Source organism: Panthera uncia, chromosome C2, assembly GCF_023721935.1.
Source record: "Panthera uncia isolate 11264 chromosome C2, Puncia_PCG_1.0, whole genome shotgun sequence".
NCBI classification, from domain to species: Eukaryota; Metazoa; Chordata; class Mammalia; order Carnivora; family Felidae; genus Panthera; species Panthera uncia.
This window is the reverse complement of record NC_064810.1, coordinates 142,114,527-142,139,189: the sequence shown is the minus strand read 5'-3', so window position 1 is coordinate 142,139,189 and position 24,663 is coordinate 142,114,527. Positions and strand designations below refer to the sequence as shown.

At 42.4% G+C, this 24,663-nt stretch overlaps 1 long non-coding RNA gene across 1 annotated transcript in view; it reads right to left on the bottom strand.

Annotated features, from left to right (window-relative positions):
* Positions 1 to 8,700: 8,700 nt before the first annotated feature.
* LOC125922028 (uncharacterized) overlaps positions 8,701 to 24,663 on the bottom strand; it is a 91,845-nt gene continuing 75,882 nt past the window's right edge. Inside the window, exon 2 of the long non-coding RNA XR_007457560.1 lies at positions 8,701 to 10,057. This is a non-coding gene — a long non-coding RNA (uncharacterized LOC125922028). The remainder of the gene's footprint in view (positions 10,058 to 24,663) is intronic.

Here is a 24,663-nt window from a genome sequence, read left to right as displayed (position 1 = left end):
CATTTCTCCAAAGAAGACATACAGATGGACACAACAGACAATGAAAAGACACTCAACATCACTAGTCATTAGGGAAATGCAAATCAAAACCACAATGAGATATTACCTTGTACCTATCAGAATGGCTGAAATCAAAAACACAGGAAGTAACAAGTGTTGGTGAGGACCTACGGAGAAAGGAACCCTAGTGCACTGCTGGTGGGAATGCAAACTGGTGCAGCCACTCTGGAAAACAGTAGGCAGCTTCCTCAAAAAATTAAAAATGGAATTACCATCTGATCCAATATTTCCACTACTGGGTATTTACCAAACAAATATGAAAACACTAATTTGAAAAGACACATGCACTGCCATGTTTATTGCAACATTGTTTACAATAGCCAAATTATGGAAACAACCAAAGTATCCATCAATAAATTAATGGATAAAGTTGTGGTGTGTAATACACACCACACACACACACACACACACACACACACACACACACAACAGAATCTTACTCAGCTATAAAAGAGAATGAAATGTTGCCATTTGCAGCAACATGAATGGATCTACAGGGATTATGCTAAGTGAAATGAGTCAGAGAAAGACTAATACCATACGATTTCAGTCATAAGTGGAATTTAAGAAATAAAGCAAATGAACAAAGGAAAAAAAGAGACAGCCTCTTAACTACAGACAACAAACATGGTTATGGGAGGGGGCAGAGGGATAGGTGAAATAGACGAGAGGGACTAAAGAGTACACTGCTCCATGATGAGCACTGAGTAATGTATAGAATTATTGAATCGCTATATTGCACACCTAAAACTAATATAACTCTGTATGTTAATTATACTGGAATTTAAAAAAAAAATAAAAACTTAATGTTTATTGACTTTTTGCAAGAGACAGCGTGTGAGTGGGGGAGGGGCGGAGAGGGAGACACAGAATCTGAAGCAGGCTCCAGGCACAGAGCCTGGTGCAGGGCTCAAACCCATGAACCGTCACGAGACCATGACCTGAGCTGAAGACAGATGCTTAACTGACTGAGCCACACAGATACCCCGTTAATTTCACCCCAGTGGTTATAACCAAACTGTAAATGTGGCAAGATCTCGTGCTGCCTACTAAAGTCTTTGAAAATAATTTATTTCTATAAGGTAATATTTTATCAATGATTTTAAAATTAAATGTTATGGTGCATTTAATCAATTTTCATGTTAATTTTTAAAAATTATCGAGTCAGAGGATTTTTACAAGTCAAGCTTACAAGAGCGGTCAGGGTTAGGACTGAGCAGAGGGAGATCCTGACTGCAGCTCCAAGCATATGTTACAAAACCCAAATTTCTATGCAAGAGGTATGGACTAAGCCGGGATGGATGGTGGAATCTATTTCCCAAAACACCTGTTCTGGATACTTAGAATTAAGTAATGTCAAGTCATGCATTATTGAGATGAGGCAAGGGACTATCAGAAAACAGGAGAGGAGACCATCATGGCTAGGAACCACATGAAATGTGCCAGAGGAAACTCCAGCTCTTCCAACCATGTGCGAAAAATAAAGGTGAAGAGAGAGAAGCAGAACGGTATACTCCATTTTATATGGAAACATTGCCTTTGGGGAGAAAAACCACATGAAACAAACACTGTGATCTTAGGCTTCACTACAAATGACCAACTCTGGGCAAACTTGTAATGTCTTACCGGTCTTGGTCCACTAAAGCATAGATGCTTAACAGCGAAGTAGAGAGCAAAGTTGAAATTTCCAGGGAGACATGAATAAGTCTTCATGTACCTGAGGGGCTTTCAATAATTTGAATCTTGAGTCCCAGGGTCTAAAATAAAAATCCATTCCAAATAGTGCAAATTGGGAGTCTGTCTGTAAGCCTTTTCTAATGATACAAATAAAAATTGATTTTTTTCCTATTTAAAAATATTTTTTTAATGTTTATTTCTTTTTGAGAGAGAAAGAGACTGAGTGGGGGGGGGGGGGGGAAGGGGAGACACAGAATCCGAAGCAGGCTCCAGGCTCTGAGCTGTCAGTACAGAGCCCGACGTGGGGCTCGAACTCACAAACTGTGAGATCATGGCCTGAGTCGAAGTCAGGTGCTCAAAAGACTGAACTATCTGGGTGCCCCATTTTTTCCTATTTTAATATAGCTTCTATCTATTAACTGATTTATAAAGGATAAACTTGTGCTAAACAGCTTTATATGCATTATCTCATTAACTTTTCACAATGACCTCAGGAAGTACCTTATCATGTTCCTACTTTAAAGAGAAAAGACAGAGCCTATCTCCCTGACAGTGCTGGTCTATAGCAGCATCAAACTTGGAAATACCTACTGTTCCAGTTACCACTGCTTAGTAAGAAACTATCCCAGGTTTAGTGACTTAATACCACAACCATTTCCTATGCTTATGGTTCTGAGGGTCAGGAATTTGGACAGAACACAGTTTGTTTCCCATGGTTTAGATGGGAAGGCACAAATACCTCGAAGTACCTCAAGCAGCTAGAGAGTAGAGTCATCCGGAAGCTTCTTCACTGACAATTCAGGCAGGGGGGCTGAGAAGGCTCAAAAGCTGGGCTCAGCCGAAACTATTGACCAGAGTACCTCCACAAAGCCTCTCCATTGTGGTTGGGTCTCCTCACCACATGGTAGCCGGGTTCAGAAAGGTAGTGTCCTGACAGCATTCAGAAACTAAGCTCTTCAAAAGAGCCAGATAGAAGCTACATGAGCTTTTCTGACCTTGGTCTGCAAGGTGCTGCAGCACCCCTTCCACCATATTTACATGGGATTGAAGTGAGTCACAACATGAGGCCGACCGAAAGAAGAGGGTGGGAGAACAGCAACGTCACACTGCAGAGATTACTGCAGCCATACTGGCAAATAGAAATGTGCACCTCTACACTTAGACTTTTTATCAAGACAGTTAACATTCACCTACCTTTTTGAAGCTATTGCTCGTTGCAGATTATGGTTTCTGCAGCAAAAGAATCCCAAGCAACGATATTCCTTAACCCAACTTCAATAACGGTAATGTTATTATCTGCTTTGTATATGTAGTCTTGTAGGAAATGGTGTGTGTGTACATGGTGGGGTAGAGATGGGTGACAGCCTTAGAACTGACATAATGTGAAAGAGATACAGATGTGCAGAGATACATAATCTTCTGGCCTTTGGAGAATCTGAGCAAGAATTGGGGCAACCGGAGTTCTGAGATGTGGGAAGCTTCTTTCACTATAAGCAGACCCCCCCCCCCACAAAAAAGAAGTTTAGGAAAAAAATACTATCGAGTAGTAAACTTCAAACCGTTCACATATTCCTATAACAATTTTGAAAAATCACATACCCTCTTTCCCATCTCTGGTTATCTAAAAGTTTTATTACGAGTTTAAATAATGACAAAGGATGTAAGTTCCAGACCATGATACACTATTCTTTTCTCTCAGCACAGAGATATATGTACAGCTTGGAAATACTGGACGCCCCATGGTTTATGGTGCCTGATTAATCATTACATGAGGTGTCTCCTTTGTTGGTGCCCCCTCTGGGAAGTTTTTATACCTCGAAGCAACAGACCAAAATAAGATTTATGTGCAAGAAATATACTTTCTTTTGTAAAGCGCTATGGTACGGAGACCATATAATGTATTTTCCAATCCTGACCATTTTTGACAATGAAAAGGGACACTATTAACTACTCTAAAAAATAAGCATAAACCAGGAAAATGGGGATATATGATGACCCTAGCTATGAGAACACTAGGAAGCTATCAGGCAAATCAGTTTACAAAAGAGTATTCTTGGAAGCTGAATATCTGGTCATTATCTCACTGATAATTATCCATTTTCTGTACTCTTTGAAAAGTTTTCCATAGCCCCAAAAGTTTGTATAGATCTATTATTAAGCTAGCATCCAGCCATACCAGTCGCTAAACTATTGAAACCCTGCCATACACATTATTCAACAGAGGAACAGTAATTGGAATAACCAATAAAAATAATCAATAATCCAAATCTGAGCATTTGTGTTTCATTTCAAAAACCACACACAAGCAAACTGTGATTCCAAGACAACCTGGTGGCATGGCTACTGGACACGGAGCTCGGGAATCTCTTACAGAGGACTTGCTATTTATTTCCAAAGTTGGTGGGCAGCACGGAGGCATAAATATCCTTATATAGCAGAAATGAGACTTGCAACTTCTCCCAATGTCTTCTTTAAGCTTCCAAAAGAAACGTTTGTCATTCCCCATGGGGAGAAGTAGGGTCTGGGTCCAGAAGCTGATAGTAGGGTTACTGACAGCCATGGACACACAGTTGTCATGGATATAGACAGCAAACGCCTTCACTGTGGGATAATGTCCCCTCTGACAGGTTTGTGAGACCTGTGTTTTATTTAACAATTTACCTTATGAAGAAAGAGAGTTGGCCCTGTGCTTCGTAGACAAGTTTCCAGGAAGGGAATCTCCTGGAAACCTATTCAATGACTAAAAAAGAGAGTCCTCTAGCAGGACGGTGCTGTGTCTCCACCCTCTGTCTTGCACCAGGCTGCACACCCTTCTTCCTCTACCTGACCACTCTTTTCGTGAAAGAGAGACAGGATCTAGAAGCTTCCACTACCTCCAGGCAGCATCAACCTCTGAGCATACTCCTACTACTTTTTTAGGTTCTTCCGCTCTGCTTTTCTTTAGCCCTTTCTGCTTTGTCTCCAGTATGAACCGGGCTCTACCTGGTCACTGGCTGGTGGTTGGCCCAAGTGGTCTCCTGCTTCGCCTCAAGGAGGGTGTAGCGGCATGTTGTGTCTCCTCATCAGAGAAAAAGAAACCAATACGCAGGCTCCTGACCTCAGTAGTGGAGATCAGATCACTGCCATCTACTTTTCCTCTTTTCCCACTTCCTCCGTCCCTCTCTCCGTCTCTGTGGAATTACCCACATGATAATATCATTTCAGGTGAGAAGAAAAAGGCCCAAGTGGGGAGCAAATGCAGGGGGAGCAGACAACTAGTACACGAGGCAGCCCAATGAGTCCCCTTCTTTTGTGATTCACATGATTACTTCATGGCTAAGGATTCACACGTTGTGGGAAATGTGATGTGATTCCCTACATCAAGTCAAGGAAGCAAACAGAATTATCATTTAGCTGCTGACAAAAGTATCAAATGAAAGATCAAAAGCAGCACATCAGTAAGTATACTACTGGGAAGTTATTAGAATGATTTTATGAATGAAACATATTACAAATAATATGACTAGGTAAGAAATTCACATGATATATCATTCGTTTCCTTAGACAATAAAGAGTATGATACATATAATATTTGACTTATATTATCAGTTATACTGCTGCACTGCTGGAATATTTTGAACATTGCATTTTACCATTTTATATCCCATGTTGAAGAGACCATCCTAGATGCCTGGATATGGTTTCTTCATTTACTAGAGCAGTGGGTTAAACACGAGTAGAGGTTTAATAACCTTGTATTCACATTTTCTTTTAACATATGTATTGGAGGGGTTCTCAAGGGGATACTTATCACCTCATTTTGGAAGGGGAAAAACAGTGGATTTCAGAAAAATCAAACATGTTAGTGAATGTGACTAATTCTGAATTGCTATAGGGTATCCATTTCTGTCCTTTGTCACAAAAAAAAAAAAAAAAAAAAAAAAACCTTCTGACGTGATTCCCCTTAGTGAGAAGGTTCATCCATTTCTGGAAACTCTAAATAATTACCTAATGGTTAAGAAATTAGCCATTTGACACTGTATTATGACTGTGGTAGGCTGAACAACAGTCCACCCAGATGTCCACAGCCTAATCCCAGGAACCTGTGAGTGTTACTTTATATGGCAAAAGGAACTCAGCAAATGTCATCAAGTTAGGGATCTTTAGGTATGGAGATGCTCCTGGACTATGTGGGCAGGTCCTTAAATGGAACCACAGTGTTCTTGTAAGAGAGGCAGAGAGAGAGGTGGTTACAGGTAGAGAGGACAGTGTGAAGAAAAGGCAGAATTAGATTTGAAGATGTTTTGCTGGTGACCTTCAAGATGAAAGAAGGGCCCATGAGCCAAAGTATGCAAGGGAGGTATCTCTAGAAGCTGGAAAAGGCAAGAAACAAATTCTCAACTAGAAGCTCCTTCAACATCTTGATTTCACCCAGTTCCAAACTCCAGACTGCAGAAGAGTAAATGAGTATTAAGCCCCCCAAGATTGTGGTGATTCGTTTCAGCAGCCATAGGAAACTAATACAGTGATGTATCACAGGGCTCTGAGAAAATCCTTACTTGGTCAGGGAGAGGCCGAATGTTTTCTAAAATTCTATAGGTTGCCAATTTCGAGTTAACTAACCAGGAAGGTATCAGCATTCCTCAGTAGCAGGGAAGAGAAAGGGAGAGAGAAAGGGAGCTCCTTGAGTCATATCTATTGACTACACACACAACACACTGGCTGACTTCCTTTAGCCCCAGGAAATGGGTTAGGAGCCCAGAAATCCTCAAACTAGTAACTCAGAAGAAAGGGCCAGAATCTCACGAGGCAGGCTGAGCATTTATAGCTTCATTAAAGGCTACTAAATTTTATGACTCAAGAAAATCACTGGCAATCTATTCAGACAAAAAATGTTTTTGTGGTTTTAACCACAAAACCTCTGTGAATCTTATGGCTGCATGTCAACTATGGAATCTACTCTCACATTTTGGATCCCAAAATATTTCTCTGGTTATTTGGCTTGCAATAGGGACCTTAGTGAAAATTACAAGGTGGCCAACATCTCTGGATGTTGTCAGTATAACCCAGCTTTTGGTGAACCTGTACACAACTTCTGGTTCATTTTCAAAGGATACGATTCCTTTTTCCAAGATGGTAGGAGAGCTAAATGGGCCTGGTCCTGGAGTCAAGAGTTTAATGCTATCTGATCAGACATGGGAGGAAAATTTGAAGGAAAAGTTTAAATGTTGGAATAATGGAAGAATGTCAAGTAGGCCTTAAAATTAAGAAGTACAACACCCATGACTATTTTTTTTTAAAGAATTTTCTAGTCTTTTCCTTCTACTTTCCACACTTTACTCTCAGCAGGATGACAAAAGAAAGTATCAGCTTCTGGATTTTAAAGCACAAAAAATACCTAGACATCCTGTAATTATCCTAATGGTTTCCAAGATAGGACAGCACTATTCGTTATTCCTACCCCCAGCACTGAAATCGAGTTTTATACATACAAGTACTTCTCTGAGGAGCAACATGTACATTTAAAATTAAATAATTACAAAGAGTTCTATCAGGGGTAAAATCACTGTCCTCAGCATGTGAATAAAGACAAAGGGACTCAATGACAAGGAGTATAAATATATTGTATTTAATGCAGTGGATAAGACTACTTGTTGGAGGCTAAACGGCCAACGTTTGACTCTCAGGTCCCACTACTACGTGTACAACTCTGAGCAAGGTTCTCGATTTTCTGAGCTTCACTTCATTAATCTTTGAAATAACAATAATAGTACCTACCACCTAGGGCCATTTTGAATATATATACCTATGTAATACCTATAAAGGTGCTTAGTATGGAGCTTAGAAAATATTAAGTGCTCAATAAATATCAGCTACCTTTACATGACCTTGAGGCCAATATGAACATGACTTGAAATATTTCATTAAAATATGTTTGTCATAATCTGGCTTGACAAATAATGACTGAAAAGATAATGAGACATTTTAGACGTGGAACTGGTTACCAAAGGAAATTTTATTGCCAAATATATGCAACTTGTTTTTTATTATGAAAAACATATTTCATAACTATTTTTATTGTGCTTGCATAATAAAAACCATGTTGCATATATTTTGAACATAAAATAGACTAAAGGATATACATGAAAAAGCTAATCTTCCTCTTACCGCAGAACTTCAATTGTATTCTACAGAAGTAACCACATACGTATATGCACAATGTGCATGTGCATGTGTGTGTGTGCGTGTATGTGTGTAAAATACTCTCGTAATTTGACTCCTGGATTTCCTTCTTGTTCCTCTATCAGGATTTCTTCACCCAGAGGCCTGAGGGAGTCCTAAAACAATTAAATTATGTCATATAATTTCCTTGCTTAACATACTCCAATGGCCCAGTGTACTTAAATAAAATACAAACTCGTTACTCTGGATAACAAAGTACTACCAGCTCTCACCCCTGTCTTTCTTTCTAACTTTATCTCGTTCTATTTCAGCTAAGCTCCAGAAACACCGGTGTTCCCTCTGTGTATACAATGAACATTCAGGCTTATTCCCGCCTCAGGACCTTCATACTGCCCCCTCAGCCTGGAATGCTCTTCCTCCTGAACTCTGCATAGCTCTGTCTCTTTTTTATTCAGATCACCGATAAAACCTGTCCTCCCAACTCAGGACATGGCTGACTATACAGCTCATGTAAGCATTCAGTCATTCTTTCATCATTTCAACCAATTCTGAGCCTTTGTGTAGCATCTAACAGCACTGTACATTTTTTTCTCATTTGTTTGCTTATTTTTATTTATTCATATGTTTACTTAGGTAATTGCTAGCTTCTCGGTTTCCTAGGATGGAAGCTCCTGGACAGCAAGACTTGGTTTTGTTCACTCCTGGGCCTCCTTCACCTAGGAGGATGCCAGAATATAATAAATGCCTGATAATGTTAAATACATTTTTGTTGAAAGTTAATGAGGGTTATTTAGGTCCCTTTTCCATGTAATTTCAAAAATGTTGCTACATTGTCCTTGCACATACATCCTTGTACATGTCCAATCAAGTGCCAAAAGTTTAATTACTGAGTCAAAGGTATATGCAATTTAAATTTTGATCGTTATTTCCAAATCACCTTTTAACAAAGTTATACCAATTTACCTTTTGAGTAGATTCTTTGAATCTTCTTTAAAGTGACTTTATGACACGATATTTAAGATACATTCTCTCATTTTGAAGCTCAGGACACTCTTTAATTCCATAACCTTGAAATGCCAAAAGGATAGCCCAAGAGCAGGCGTCTACGGCGGCCCTTTGGGATGGCTGGAGAAACCGCACCTCTAGTTACCGACAAGGAAAGGGGCTACTATGAGAAGCATACGTGACTCCCTTCTGAAGGTCTCTCACTACTCAAGCCTTATGTTGGAATTTTTAGCAGTAAACAGAGGTTTACTTATCACATGCCTCATAATCTCTTCCAGTTACACAACTATAATTTGTGATAACAAAAATCTTAGTTTATGAGGACTGGATTGAGCTGCAGGAAAACACAATGGCAGAAACAGGTACCTTATTCTAAAAGGGTCTCAAATCCCATGAGTTTACTCCTCCCCACTAAAGGCTTATCCATCCTGCCCTTTGAGTCATCTATGCCAACAAGCTCAGATTCTGTGTAGCAGTAACTGGGAATTACTCTACTGATGGATTTATATCTCTATGTTCATACCTATTTAAACCATATCAACAAGGCCATTGACAGAAGTGGGGACATACAGACGCCAGTGACTCCTCCAGGCCATTTTGAAAGACATCCTCTCCCAGTGCAAAATCAGCCAACTAAAGTCATAGGCAACAGCCAGAAGGAAGCCAGAAAACAAATCCAGTGTCATACATATATTCAGCCTCCACACCAACGCACTCCAAAAGGTCTGCCAACCTATTTCACCTAGAAATACCTTTAAATGCAACATCAAAGTTCAGCCAGCATCATTCAAACACATGTCATTTGAACTTAAGATGTTCTCTGTTGTTCATCTCTTACTCAACAGCAGCATATTCTTGCCTTACAAGGGTCACAGCATTGGAGAAATTGCCCAATTAATAGCCAGATACCAAGTCTGGGTTCCAAATGTACCTGCATAAAGCATCCAATTTGCTAAATACAGAAAAACGGGGTACTTACAGCAGGGTGTCCAGTACAATAGGTGTAGCTGGCATGGGACTGATAGTGCAAGCTTGCTCTTGGAAAGGAGTATGTATTCCAGGCTGGTTGGCTGCTGTTCCACTGAGAGCTGAAGCCAGGGCTCATGGTCACGCGTGACTTACTAGTTTGATAGGCTCTCACCGTGGAGCTAGACTATCAAGAAGAAAGAAAGGCAATGTAAAGACAGCTCTGCATAGAACCCAAGTCTACTATATATAGCGGCATGCACTCTGGTATGACCGCAGCACAGGTCTCCACTGGTTAAGGAAATGGCTGAATTATTTTATTTATTTATCTGTTAATCTTTACTTTTGAGAGAGAGCGAGAGTGAGAGCGAGCGCACGCGCGCGCAAGTGGGGGAAAAACAGAGAGAGAGGAAGACATGGAATCCAAAGCAGGCTCCAGGCCCCGAGCTGTCAGCACAAAGCCTGACGAGGGGCTCGAACTCACAGACCACCACCTGTGCTGAAGTCAGATGCTTAACCAACTGAGCCACCCAGGTGCCTCAGGAAATGGCTGAATTCTTTTTTTTTTTTTTTCAACGTTTTTTATTTATTTTGGGACAGAGAGAGACAGCATGAACGGGGGAGGAGCAGAGAGAGAGGGAGACACAGAATCGGAAACAGGCTCCAGGCTCTGAGCCATCAGCCCAGAGCCCGACGCGGGGCTCGAACTCACGGACGGCGAGATCGTGACCTGGCTGAAGTCGGACGCTCAACCGACTGCGCCACCCAGGCGCCCCAGGAAATGGCTGAATTCTTAAGAGGAGGCATTACATATTGTTCTGACTAGGATACAAGTATTTTCTCACTGTTAATTTTAACTGGATCACGAATTTTAACTGGATTAGCGAAAACAGGATTTTTTCCCCTCGTGGCGACATGCAGCTCCATCGGTCAGCAACGAGATGTGTTTTAGCGGCAATGGCAGCAAGGACACTGTCAATTACATAAATGTCCTTTTATCACAGCATTCACCTTAGAAATTCACTGCTCACCTTACCCAAATGCAGTAAACAAAAATCTTGGTTGACGAGGACTGGATGGAGACATATTTGTCCCTAACTCTAAATGGTCTTCAAATGCCACGAATCTATCACTTTCCTGTGGGAGGCATCAGCACAAATATGCACAATATTCCAACATATCACCACTGCACTACCTAAAGGCAGAAAAATGAAGGACTTGAAATTGTCATTTGCCTCCAACCAGCCATATCAATGTAATTAAAAACACAGAAATAGGAAACTTTCCATCAAAATGCCAAATGTTAAATATATGTGGTTTCTCATAATTATATATAGGGTACAATGAACTGAACACAAAACACACTTGTATCTTCTTTCTTTGTCCTCAAACTACCAGAGCATATAAGGGATACAGTAGTTTCTTTTCACAGAACGCTTTCTATCATCAAATTGCCATAGCTACTTACCCCAGTAGCAAAGTAACTTGTGCACTAAATTCTATTCATAAATCCATGGGCACATGCCAACTCAATCACTGGGAAAATGTGCTAATCTCATTGCCATTATATTCAGGAAACCTAGTGGGAAGAAACTTCTATCCGCAATTGTGTTTTCCCATTAGGCTGGATTTCGATACCACTAGAGACTTAGAGGAATGACTTTTCTGAAGACAAGTTTGGGCATCTTGGAGTAACTGAAAGAAAGGAAAGACCTTGGCAACTGGAAGGCACTAGGCAGGGCTGTTTCACAAGAGCCTCAAGATATTTGGAAAGTGAAAAGAAAACTGAAACCAATGATTTACTGGTAAACAATTTAAAATATTTAAACCCAAACCTGGAGAATGTACCCTTGTTGAGGTAGACAAGTTTATTTGACTATCTGTCTCCACTCTCTTTCTCAGCCTGACCATGTACACTATCCAGGTGTTCAATAGTTCAATGAGATGTACAGGTACAGCAATGCAATGTTTATACACTGCTGTATACCTCCTTGGGGTAAAAACCTGTTGGGGAAGCAATAACGGACTGCTATAAAATTAGGATTTTCTTATGTGGTCTTAAGTATGAACACTCTGTATTTGCATTAGAAAACATGTTATTTAGGGGCACCTGGGTGGCTCAGTTGGTTAAGCGTCCGACTTCGGCTCAGGTCACGATCTCGCACCTCGTGAGTTTGGGCCCCGCATCGGGCTCTGTGCTGACAGCTCAGAGCCTGGAGCCTGCTTTGGATTCTGTGTCTCCGTCTCTCTCTGCCCCTCCCCCACTCATGCTCTGTCTCTCAATAATAAATAAACTTTTAAAAATTAAAAAAAAAAGAAAATATGTTATTTATATGATATATACTACCCTTCAAAGACTACATGAACTCACCTACAAAACTACCTTTGGACCCAAAGGTGTCTTGGTTTCTGCTCTGCATCTATGGTCACTAACATTAATCACTCTGACTAGCTTAGTTGATTGTATGGGTAACTCCTTCAAGGCTAAATATGGTCAGTTCCGTTACCTGTTTTCACATTAAGATCAGCTCAGGGACCTTAAAATTCTTGGAAATTGTGTATACATAAGTTTATAAATACTCTCATCTCTTAGTTTAATTATGGTCCAACATAACATCTGTCTCTGTTCAAGGATTTTATCCATGGTGGTCTTCCTCCTGCAAATCCTTTGTTCTCCCTCCTTTACAAAACTCACACTCAAGTTACAGCTTGTACTTGGTTCCATTGTAGATGCCTCTAGCTTACTGTCCTTGCCTTCTGGCTCTCACACAACCCTCACAGTGTGGCTCACACACATTAGCATGTGATTATGTTGTTTTGTATTGTTCCCTCTATATGTAAATTTCAGCTCTCCAACCTGGTTGAGAGTCTAATGAGGTCAAGATCATGAATACTGCCTTTTTGGCAGCTCAAGGAGTCTTCATCTTCCTTGACCTTGGAAGGCTCTAATAGTGTTAATCTCCTGATCACTGCAATCATCTTTTCCTTTGACTCCTTGACCCTTCTGACTGTACCTTCCTGTCTCACCTGATTCCTTATCTTTCTATTTGCTCTCCCTAAATTAGGTTTTTTGGTTTTTGGTGGGTTGTTTTTTTTTTTTTTTTTTCTTTTGGCCAGGGGGTAATTTTCAGTTCTGTGCTATTCATTCTATTAACTTTTCTCCTTTGTGATCTTATTCATGGTCAAAACTTTAAGTATTACTTCTTAGAAGACGACTCTCTGATGTAATTTAATAGTATAAACTCTCTCCCAAATCCTAGTCCCAAATCTTAAAATATCTTCTGGATATGTATGTATAACTATCAATCACCACAAATGGAACCAAAGTTTAAATTACTGTGTATAAAATTAAATGAATTTATTATTTTATTCTAAAATTTCACCACCCCACAAGTTCTTTATTTCTGTGAATATTATGGCATTATTTTGAAACCAACTGCTTTCACCCTTTAGAAGGACTGTGACTCATTTATTTGTCCTCCAGCCCATTATCAGTGCCACCCAATTCTATTGAATCTCTTCAGTAGGTCTTGAATTGATGTTGTCCTTTCCATTCCTATTACAAATAAGAGTTCTAGGATTTTATCAGTTTATATCAGAGTCACTAAAACTACAATAACCTTTTACCTTAAGTTTCATTTAACCCTCTACAATGATACTAGATTAGTTTTCCCAGAAACCTGATTTTATGGTGTTACTCCCTCATGGAAAATGGTCAGCGGTTCTCCATGCCCTATAAGACGAAATCCAAAATTCCTAGTCTCATTGCACATTCTTTCTAATTTGATCCTAGCCAACAATGTGAGGTTTATTTTTTGCTCCTTTCTATATAATCTCAAGCTCTGGGTAGATTGCTACTTCAAACAACATGTGTGTGTCTGTCACACCTATCTCCTTCCTAGAATGGCCTCCCCTTCTCTCAGTTCACATGACCCTAGCAGACTCCACCTTTTCTGAAAAACCTATTTCAACCCTTGGCCACCAACCCATAGGGACTTTTGCTTCTAAAGGGCACTGACATTACTGATTTTCTGCCATATTCATCTAGCTCTTTGATTTGTGTGGTACCCAGAAAATGAATGTCATGACTTCATCAGTATAATTCACCAAATACCCTAATTTGTCTCTCATATGACAGTTCATACGTCCCAACATACATCTTTGGGGATAGGTGTGTTGATTGTGTTTCTTCGGAAGGAGATCACAATGCAAGAACTTGAGTGTAAGTAATTCATTTGGGAAGTGATTCTAGAGAAAATCAGTAGGAGAATAGGAAATGTGACAATCCATTTGCATCATTGAATCAGTCTTTACTGTTAAGAATTCTGTTCCAGTGGGAGGCGTTGGGAGACAGTGTAGGCTACATTTCAGAGTTATCTTACTGAAAGGGGAAGGAAGCTGGAGTACTTAACCTTTGATTGCCATTCATCGTTGGCTAAGGGCTGTTCCGGGGAGCATTATCACCCAGCATACCTGGCCTGCCCTACACACAAGCCAAAAGGAAGTTCTCATGTAGAGAGTCCCATGAGATTGTGGAAATGCTCTGAGAAAGTAAGTGCCAAGAAAGTATGGACAGAGCCTCAATAGCATCCATGCTAGGTAGATAACTCCTTGAAATTCTTTGCATCTGCTATAAAACCCCAGACATTTGCATTTTCCTTTCGCATGACTGATAGCAGGGGCTCAAAAATATTGGTCAAATTGGCTTAATTACACTACCATTAAGGACTTGAAAGAAAAACACACAAAAGAAGATATTGGGATGGCTGGTGAGCACAGTGAAGAGGTGCTCAAAATCAGGAGTCATCAGGAAAATATAAATGAGGTACCAGTTTATACCCAGGCAAATGGCTAAAACTAAAACCACTGAAAACACTGAATGTTGGTAAGGTTATTGAGGAAATGAAACATTGTCAGGTTAAAATGGAATGGCCTCTGTTTTGGTAGTTTCATAGAAAATTAAGCATACCTCTAGGAGCACCTGGGTGGCTCAGTTGGTTTAGCGTCCATCAGCTCAGGCCATATCTCATGGTTCATGAGTCTGAGCTCCACATCAGGTTCTATGCTGTCAGCACAGGGCCCACTTGGGGCCTGTGTCCCCGCCTCTCTCTGCCTGTCCCCCATGTGCACTCTCTCTCTCAAAAATTAAACATTTTTAAAAAGTAAGCATATTTCTACTTATGATCCAGCAACTCTATCCCTAGTTATATACCCCGGATGAAAATAGATTTATACAAAAATACCTTTATAAGAATGTAGATAGCAGTCTTGTTCATAATAGTCCCAATCTGAAACCTATTGAAATATCTATCAACAGGAGAATGGTTAAAAAAAAAAAAAAAAAGTACATTCATATAATGGAATACTACTCAGCAATAAAATAGAACAAATGTCTGATATACACAACTACATGGATGAATCTCAAGATTGTGCCAAATAAAAAAAGACCAGGAATAGAAGAACAGGCATGTATGATTTCATTTATAGGAAGTGCAAGCTGAGGAAAACATATAATAATAGAAATCAGAAAGTGGTTGCTGGGGGAGTGAAAGGGGATTGATTAGAAAGGGGAATAATGTAATCTTCTAGGGTAATGGAAATGTTAGCCATCTGATTTTGGGTGGTCATTACATGAATGCATACATTTAGCAAAACTCATTAAACTGAACCCTTGAGACGTGTGCATTTTATGCCTTACTTACATCTCAAAGAAAAATACACTGCCACTGCAAAAGGCTGATTCTGAATTTCCCATGGATATGGAGGCTACACATGAAGTCCCGTGATCTAAAAGTCCTAATTTTCTAGACCCCATAATTGGCTCGTCTGAGTTCGCACTCTTTCCCCTTCTTGGTGTACTCTGTGAGAGCAATGCCAGGGAGTATCTAACAGCCAAAAGGCAGGCAGCCAGAGAGAAGAGCAAAGAGTCTGGATAAAGAACCTCTGAATAACCAAGAGCTGGCAGCATCATCTGGTGTCTGCCAATAGATCAGGGGTCAGGGCTGTTGGAGCAAGAAAAAATGGAGCACAGCACAAAAGAAGGGCCCTCTTACATGTTTCCAGAAATTACAAAGCTCCAGGGAACACTTGCTGTTCTCTCTACTCAGTCAGCACTAGCAAACAAAAGGAAGATAAAGGGAGGGGCAGAAGGAAGCTGCACTCAGAGGAAAAAAAAGAAAAGAAAAGAAAAGAAAGAAACGCAATGAGGAAGAAGGGAACGGCTAGTACTAAGATTTCTGGACACAACTGAATGTGTCCTACAAGGGGATATTAAGATAATGCATTTATATGCAATTTACTACTTATCAGACACTGCTCTAAATGTTTTATATTTACACTCTGACAACTCATGTGTACTCATAACAACACTATAAGGTAGCTACTGTTCTCACCTGCATTTTATAGGCAAATAAAATGATGCAGAAAAAAATGAGATAATTCAAAAATGTAAGAATACAGAACTACTAAGAAGTTGAGTGGATTCAGATCCAGGGAGGGTCCTGTTCACAGCTATTCTACCCTTATACCATCTTAGTTTGGATGATCTCTAAAACAGATTGTAAGGCAAGGAAGGACTGGTTTGGTTTGGTTTGGTTTGGGGCGGGGGTGATAATTACCAAATTCAGGAGGAGAGGAACAGTGAGACGGGCTCAAAAAACGAGGACAAACTATTAAGTGTACGCTCTTGGGATCTATGCTATAAAGTAAAAAGCAGTGGATTCTGCTGAGACCTCTGAGAAGTGTTCAAAATGTCACCCAGAATCAACCACTGAAAGCTGAGAGGCTAGAATACTGGTAGACTCGCTTCTGTCCCACACTCAGTAAGGGTGGCCCTCCAGGAAATGATCATGCCCAGCCCTTTCAAGCTATGTTTGGACATGAGAGAATAAACTCTCTTGGCATCAAAGGAGGGCCTGGGGCAGAGAGTGGAGAGACCCACAGGTAAATTCAGGTGGGATGCTGTCAGTGCTTGGTGGATAAAAACTCTCCATCACCGCTGGGTTTGAGTTGAAATCAAAGATGAGCCAGACATGGGGTTGGGAGAATGTGATGTGGTGACCAGTGGCAGCCTCTGCAGCCACCTGTCCACCTCTCTGAAAGTAAAGCACAATGGTAGTAACCACTGCAGCAATGTTTATAGAGCACTTGAGGCTATGTGTGTTTTATACACAGTCTCTCTGAATCCTCAGCATAAGCCAATGGCCGAGGTGTTATTATCCACCTTTTGCTGAAGAAAGAGGGGCACACAGAGTTCAGGCAACTTGCCTAAAGACACACAGCTAATAAAGATACAAAGCTAAGAAGTGAAGATTGAAAGGATACAGAACTATGGTTGATTACGTGATTAATAAATTGTCCTCTCCAAGAAATAAGGCTTAGGAGTGAAGCACATACACCACTCTGAAACAGAGATTAAGACAGAAACTATTATAGGTAAAAGTTGACGTAAATATATAAAGTCAACGATCCAAAAGAACACAAAGCTGTTGTGAGATGCGGGCAGGCACACCACTCACTATTCTGCAAAAACACCTCTCTCTGTTGGTAAAATCATCACATGGTAATGCTCTAAAGGTAACTTAAGTTCAATAATCAGTGATGACACGAGAGCCCACTCCAACTGCCCACATACGCCTCCTTTCAAAGTTGCTCTGTGTCCATTAGTGGATGGCCTCCTCAGCAGGAAGAAATTATAAGGTAATTCTACAGATACAGTCAGTAAATTTAGATTGAAATTTCTTTAAGTATGTTCCAATGGTAACCTAAAAGTACTGCTATGGTTATCTCAAGGAGAACTTCTGTTCTTTATAATGAATAATTTTGAAACATACAGAAAATACTGTATATACTAATAGAGCAGAGTCCTATAATAATTATTGCAGTAGAGGTGTTTCACTAGTTTGCCAGCCCAACCAGTCTTCCTGGAACACAGCACATGCCTATACGAACTTGGTTATTCTGGGTGACACAACCCACCCCCACACAACCCCGCAACCTGAGTCTGGTTGAACCAAGTAGTCACCTGACCCCACATGGGCCAATGAGATGACGTCTCCTAGAAATATGGAACTGCCATTCAATGACTTATAAATCTCCACTGGACATGTGAACTGGGAAGTGATGTAAAGGAAGAAATGGGGTTTGGTTGTGTGAATGTAGAAACAAACAAAGCCTGTCTGAGGGTGAGTAAGGGGGGCAGGGGAGAAAAAGAACCTACGCATAGTAACAGAGACGAGAGGTAAGTGACACTCTTGCTTAAAGGAGATGAAAGGAATATTTCAGTTCTGGATGACTTTTGTAGTTTTTGGCTCTAGTCTCTTGCAACACTTGGCTGTACTCCTGATCCTGAGTTCCATAAGATATTACCATATCCAGATATTAAATCCCTCCTTCCTGCTTAGGCGATCTTGAGAAGAACTTGCAATTAAATGGCCACTGACTGTGGGACGTGGAAGGAACAGATGTGCACAAAGAAGTCGGTTTGAGACCATGTGATTTGGATGCGGAGAGAGGCCAAGGGCTTCAGGCCTGTACCGTGTTTCATGGAAATCTTGTGAAACATGCCAGGGACTCCCCATTTGTCTTCACTCATTGGAATGGATTTCCCTTCCTAACAACAAAATCCTCACTTTTTAGACATCAGTATTCTTTCCCTCTGTCCCTGTACCTTCATTTTCACCCGTAAAGTGTACTTATTGTTCTTCTCCTTTGCCTTTTTAACTCCGCATTTCCGGTTGATATTAGGGATTCAGTGACACTTCACTGAAGAGTCCATAGCAGGCATCATATAAGTAAACATAAAAAACATGAACCAAGTATTACACATAAAAAAAGATATTTGGGGTCAACCAGTTAGCAGAGAACATGACAAAGTATGTGTGAGAGATGGCGATCGGCAAACTGTTAAAAACTTATTCAGAAATATAAGCTACAGGGGAGCCTGGGTGGCTCAGTCGGTTGAGCGTCCGGCTTTGGCTCAGGTCATGATCTCACGGTTCGTGGGTTCAAGCCACCTGTCAGGCTCTGTGCCGACAGCTCAGAGCCTGGAGCTGCTTCAGATTCTGTTTCCCTCTCTCTCTGCCCCTCCCCCACTCATGCTCTGTTTCTCTCTCAAAAATAAACATTAAAAAAACCCTAAAATATATATATTTAAAACCTATATCTAGCTTCGACTCCTAAAACAGGGCTAGAAATGGGATCCACACCTATATTTTTTGTAATTCTTTTCTTCCCCCAATTGTTCATTTTATTTTTAGCATCACGTCACCAACATTGAACTAAGAGAGAATGAGAAAAAAGTTCATGCACACATATACGTATGTGTGCGTACATACAAACTCCTATATATCCATACACATACATACATTTCTTAAGGACCCACGATGAACTTTTTAGTAAGCAAATGTCAACATGAAGTTCACAGAGAGGCTAAATGACTTCCTGTGTGTGTTTATTTCCCTGCACTGCCCCTGAGGAAGTCTAAAAAGAACAGTTTCTACCCAAAGGCTCTCCGAGTTTCAATAGGTTTTTCAAAGTTCCCTCCCAGCCCCTGCCCCAAGCAAAGGATTCCCGCTGTGAGGTTTCTAAAGATTTCACTTACAGCCAGCTGAAAACAGAGCCTGAATGGACAGTAAAACCCACACCAAGCCTCTCTTTGCACCCCGTGTGGGGACAAGTGGCTACTTTGTTCATTTACAAAGGCTGGGAGAGAGAGAGAGGGAGAAACTGCCCCTATGGTATAAGAAGCTCCTTTCAAATAAATCCTTTTAAATGGATCTAAATCGTGACACTCAAAAGGCAGGAGGCTACACAAGCAATTGGGTAGCAACTTCTAAGTCTTCACACCCCTTCCCCCACCCCACCCACCCCAGGAACAGAAAAAAGTTTTCTCTTCTCTGACGGATTATCTTTTGTAACATTCCTCAAAGATGAGTCTCTCCCTCCGTCTCCACAGATTTGCTTGTCTCTGAGGAAAACGAGGCGTTTCTGGTGTTGTTATTGTTGCTTCCCTGACACGGGGACCGTCTTTATTTTTCCAACATCGCCTCTTCCATGACTCGTAAATATAAAGTATCTGAGTGATTTGCTCTGCTTACCAGAGGCCCTTTTTATAAAATGATCACAGAACAGGGTGCTTTCTGGCACTTCATTCTATTGTTATTGTCTGGCTTCGAAACTTCAAAGGATGGAATGTGACAGAACATTCTGTATCCTCTGCAGACACATTTGAGGGCTCTTGCCGCTCTGGTGGGATCCCAGCCCCAGCTGAAGGCTGTCCTGAGAGCAGCAGGTCAGACCAGGCGACTCCTCCGCTCCCTGACATCTGATTAGACCCGGGAGTCACCAGACCCATCCCCACAGGTCAGACGTTCTCCTAGACACCAGGAACCTCCACTCGGTGACTAGTGAACCTCTACTGGCCGAGAGTAAGAAAAAGCCCTGACCGCTATTAAGGACTGATTATTCCAAGGACTCAAGAGTCCTTTGGAGGTTGGAAACAGGGTTCCTGGCAAGAACGTACACAGAGAGGCAATTTCACATCCTCCCCGCTGCTTTCACGGAGGAAAGCAGGAGAAAAGGAAGTGAGGAAAGGAATTGAGGAAAGGAATCAGGTAAGTCACAGGACATCAGCTAAGTCTGCTCTCTCCCAGCTTTTTACCTTTGGGAAGTTCCCACACCCTCAGGGTGACTGGCAATGCCATGTAGTTCTTGCTAAGAGGAGAGATTGCTGGGATAATGATTTTATTTTTTTTTTCCCTTCTTTCTTCCCCAGATCACCTCAACTTTTATTCCCCCCCCCCCCCATGCCTGATGGGAGTGGCCACAGGACTGGGCTGCAGCTGTAGATGCCAGAGACAGTACTGGTTCCTAAGCTGGCCGTTGTTACTATGTTTTTAAACATTTATGTCAGGGGGCACTTGGGTGTCTCCCTCGGTTGAGCGTCTGACTTCGGCTCAGGTCGTGACTTCCCGGTTTGTGAGTTCGAGCCCCACGTCGGGCTCACTGCCCTCAGACTGTCCGTGCACGACCCTCTTCAGATTCACTGTCCTCCTCCCTGTGCGCCTCCCCTGCTTGCGCTCTCCCCAAAGCAAATAAATGTTTTAAACATTTGTGTCGCAATTTCTAAGGGCCTGATGGAACAGGATGTGCCTTTACCCCACCTGGCACAGCTGGAGCCGACGGCGAAGGCGGCTGTGTTGCCTGGTGGCGAGAATAGCCCACGAGTCCTGCACCTTTGCCAACTTACACGCTCTGCCCAGGAGCGGACTGCTGCTAGACTCAGCGCCAGACCAGCATTGCCTGCAATCTAGACCAGCACGGAACCTAGGAACCCGAAGTGCCTCCCAAAGGTGGAACCGTTTGCGTAAAAATGCCGAGCAGAAGGGAGCAGTAGCTGTAGGTAAGAGCGAATAAGTGCCTGTGCCAAGAGGGAAATCCAAGATTACGCTCACATGTGGAAGGAGGCTGAGAGCAAGAGATAGTATTGTCTCAGCTCAATGGTAACAGATGCCTGAAAGGGTGAGGCCATGGGTTTGCTGAGACCACTCCTGCCTTGGGGAACCCGACAAGGCCAAATGGAACCCCGAGTGGCCTTGCGCACGGAGACACTCTTCCTATCAGGTGATGATGAACTGGACGAATTATTAATGACTACATGCAATTCTGACCACATGCCACTATCTTTTGAGCATGCTGTGAGGAGTCTGTGGCCAGAGATTTGGGGTGGGATATGAAATAATGGAAAATATATACCTTGGTTTCTGTCCCTGGTTCCTAGCACAGATCCCATAAAACCCTTGTAATTTCATAATGATTAGAGAACCAGGTGCATCTTTTGTCCTGATATTTGCTCTTTGACCTTGGTTCCTGAGACAGAACTCCTCCTTCTCTAGGGATTTCCTGGGTGATGGCTGGATATTTTGTTCTCTAAGAGGCAACTCTTGGAGAACCCTGGATTGGGGTGGGTCACCAGAAAGACCAAGCCATGACTAGATAGATGTTACTACTAATTATTACGGAATTAAAATGCTACTATTTTTTAAAAAAAACAATAAAAATACATAACCTTAGGGACTAGAATTTATAAAAGACTTCTTTTTTTTAAGTTTATTTATTTACTTGAGAGAGAGAGATGGAGGGAGAGGGAGAGGGTGAGTTGGGGAGGGGCAGAGACAAAGAGGGAGACAGAGAATCCCAATCAGGCTCCACACTGTCAACATGGAGCCCTGAACACAGGGCTCGATCTGATGAACCGTGAGATCATGACCCGAGCTGAAATCAAAGTCAGATGTTTAGCTGACTGGGCCACCAGGTACCCCTAAAAGCCTTCTTTCCTTCCCTCTCTCCCTTTTTATTTCCCCTTTCTCTCATTTCCTCCTTCCCTCCCTTCCTTTTAGCCTTCCTCTCTTTCTTCCTAAATTGATAGGGAAAAATTATGTTCTAAGACTGATAGGGAGATTCCAGTCCCCACCCAAAGACTCCCCTTCTGGATTATTCTTCCCACCCCACTTGCTGCGTGCCAAATTACTACTAATGTGGAAGTAACAGACTAGAAATTGTCCCCCTTACTTGTGCTCAGGGCTCAGACCTCTGGAGAGTGATATCCTCTGAGCCCGTTGGTGTGAAATAAACATGCCTTCCAAGATCTCCGAGTGCTGCTTCGTTCTTCCACCGGGTGATCCAGACCAGGCTCCATAACATATTTAGTTCCCTGACCAGGAAACCAACCACACTGGCCCATTGTTGACACCGATTTGGGAAAATGGTGAGGCCATGAAGGAATGAGGAATCACAACAGAGAAGGTGCGCCCTGCCTGATACTTGGCAGTCTCCCACTCAGTCACCTCAGGCTGGCCCCGATCCGCTGTTCCTGCTGGACTCAAGACTTTGTAGGTGAGGATCTGGGCCTGACGTCAGATAATAGTAAGGCCTGGGGTCCCTGACCCAGTCAGACTCACCTGTTGGGGAGGAAGGGGACCCTGATCACCTCCCAGAGACCTTTTAGAGGTCTCGCAGGAAGGGATTCCCAGGGAGGGAATGTATTAACCTCTGGTCTGAGTGTGTGAGTGAATGTGCAGGCCAACCTGGTCCTCCAGTTGGGAATGAATCTGCGGCTCCACAGGCGGGCACCTTTAAAGGTCCCCAAAAGCCCATAGAGTATGAATGGGCCTGTCTGCAATTCCATGGCGAATGGCATACAGTCTATGGCGGTATTGGAATAGTTGCCAATCATTAAGTCATAAAACTGAGACCGCTACAGCTAAGCGTCACCTAAGTTCTTTTGGGACATGGCCAGACAGGCATCTGACTGGTCTCCTCATTAGAGGGGCATCCCTACCCCTCTGTCTTTGCGACTCCATCTCATGGGAACATTATGGGGTCAGACAGAGCAAACCCACAGTTCTCAAAACTATGATCAAGAACTTCAAAAAAGGAGTTTTTGGGACACTATGGAATTAAGATGACCCCCACAAGTTAAGGACGCTATGTGACTTGGAGTGGCTCACTTTTGGTGTAGGATGGCCCTTGGAGGGAACCTTAGATGTCCCATGTTCCTCTGTGTCGGGCATTATGTCAGCAGAGACCCAGGTCACCCTGATCAGTTCCCATATATGGACTCTTGGTTAGGGATTGCCCAACCCCCTCCCCCTTGGTTGTGACTTAGGTGCAATGAACAGGGACAGGCTAGGGTCTTATTTGCCTCAACAAAGTGGCCCAAGGAAGGTCAACAGAAGTCCCAACCTCCACAAATTCTCGCCAGTGATCCAAAGGAAGAACCAATCTTGCCCCTGCCATATGCTCCCCAGAGACCATCAACACCAACCCCCCACCCCACCCTCGTTCCAATACTCGCCACCTTCGGTCTCCCCACCACCTCTGGACTTGGCAGATATATTACCAGCCCTTCTCCACTACTCATCTCCTCAATTAGAAACATAACACACCATCATATTCTGAAAAACCACAGGCAACGATAGACTTAATGGAGTCCCTCTTTCAGAATGTCCTACATAGGACTTCACTACAGACAACAAGTCCACATCCACTGGTACTAAGAGGCTCTCCTCTGGTGGATCCGAGCAGGGGCTAAAAAGCCCATGAATATGACCAAGGTATCCTCAATCACCCAGCAGCAAGGGGAATCCGCCGGGGATTATCATGAGAGGCTATGCAAGGCTTACCGCATTTATACCCCATTTGATCCCAAGGCACAAGAAAGCCAACAGATGGTAAACACCTCTTTTGTGGCCCAAGACCCCCAGATATCAGAAGGAAGCTCCAAAAATTTGAGGGTTTCATCACCCAGTTAATCGAGGTTGCTAACAAGGTCTACATGAACAGGGAGGTCACTGCTGAGAGGGAAGCTGAGAAAAAGGTGAGAAAAAAGGTCAGCCTCCTCACCACTGCTCTGAAGGAAAAAGATGACAAAAGGACAGAGGAGCTCCAGCCAAAAAAAGGGGGGGAGCCCAGAACCGCCTTAGCAAGGGATCAATGCACCTACTGCAAGGAGAAAGGGGATTGGAAGAATGAATGTCCCAATCAGGGAAAGTCCCAGAAACCCAGTTGATATGCAGAAGAACTCTGTGGAAAAGACCTCAGGGGCCTAACAGAAAAAGATTCAGATTGAGGGCGACCGGGACCACTTCTTCTTGGCCCCCATGAGCCCACGGTCAAAATGAAAGTAGGGGGCCAAACTATGACTTCTATGGTCGACACTGGGGCTGAACATTCTGTGGTCACCTTCCCCCGTGGCCCCCTTTAGCGAGAAGACCACAACCATCCTTGGGACCA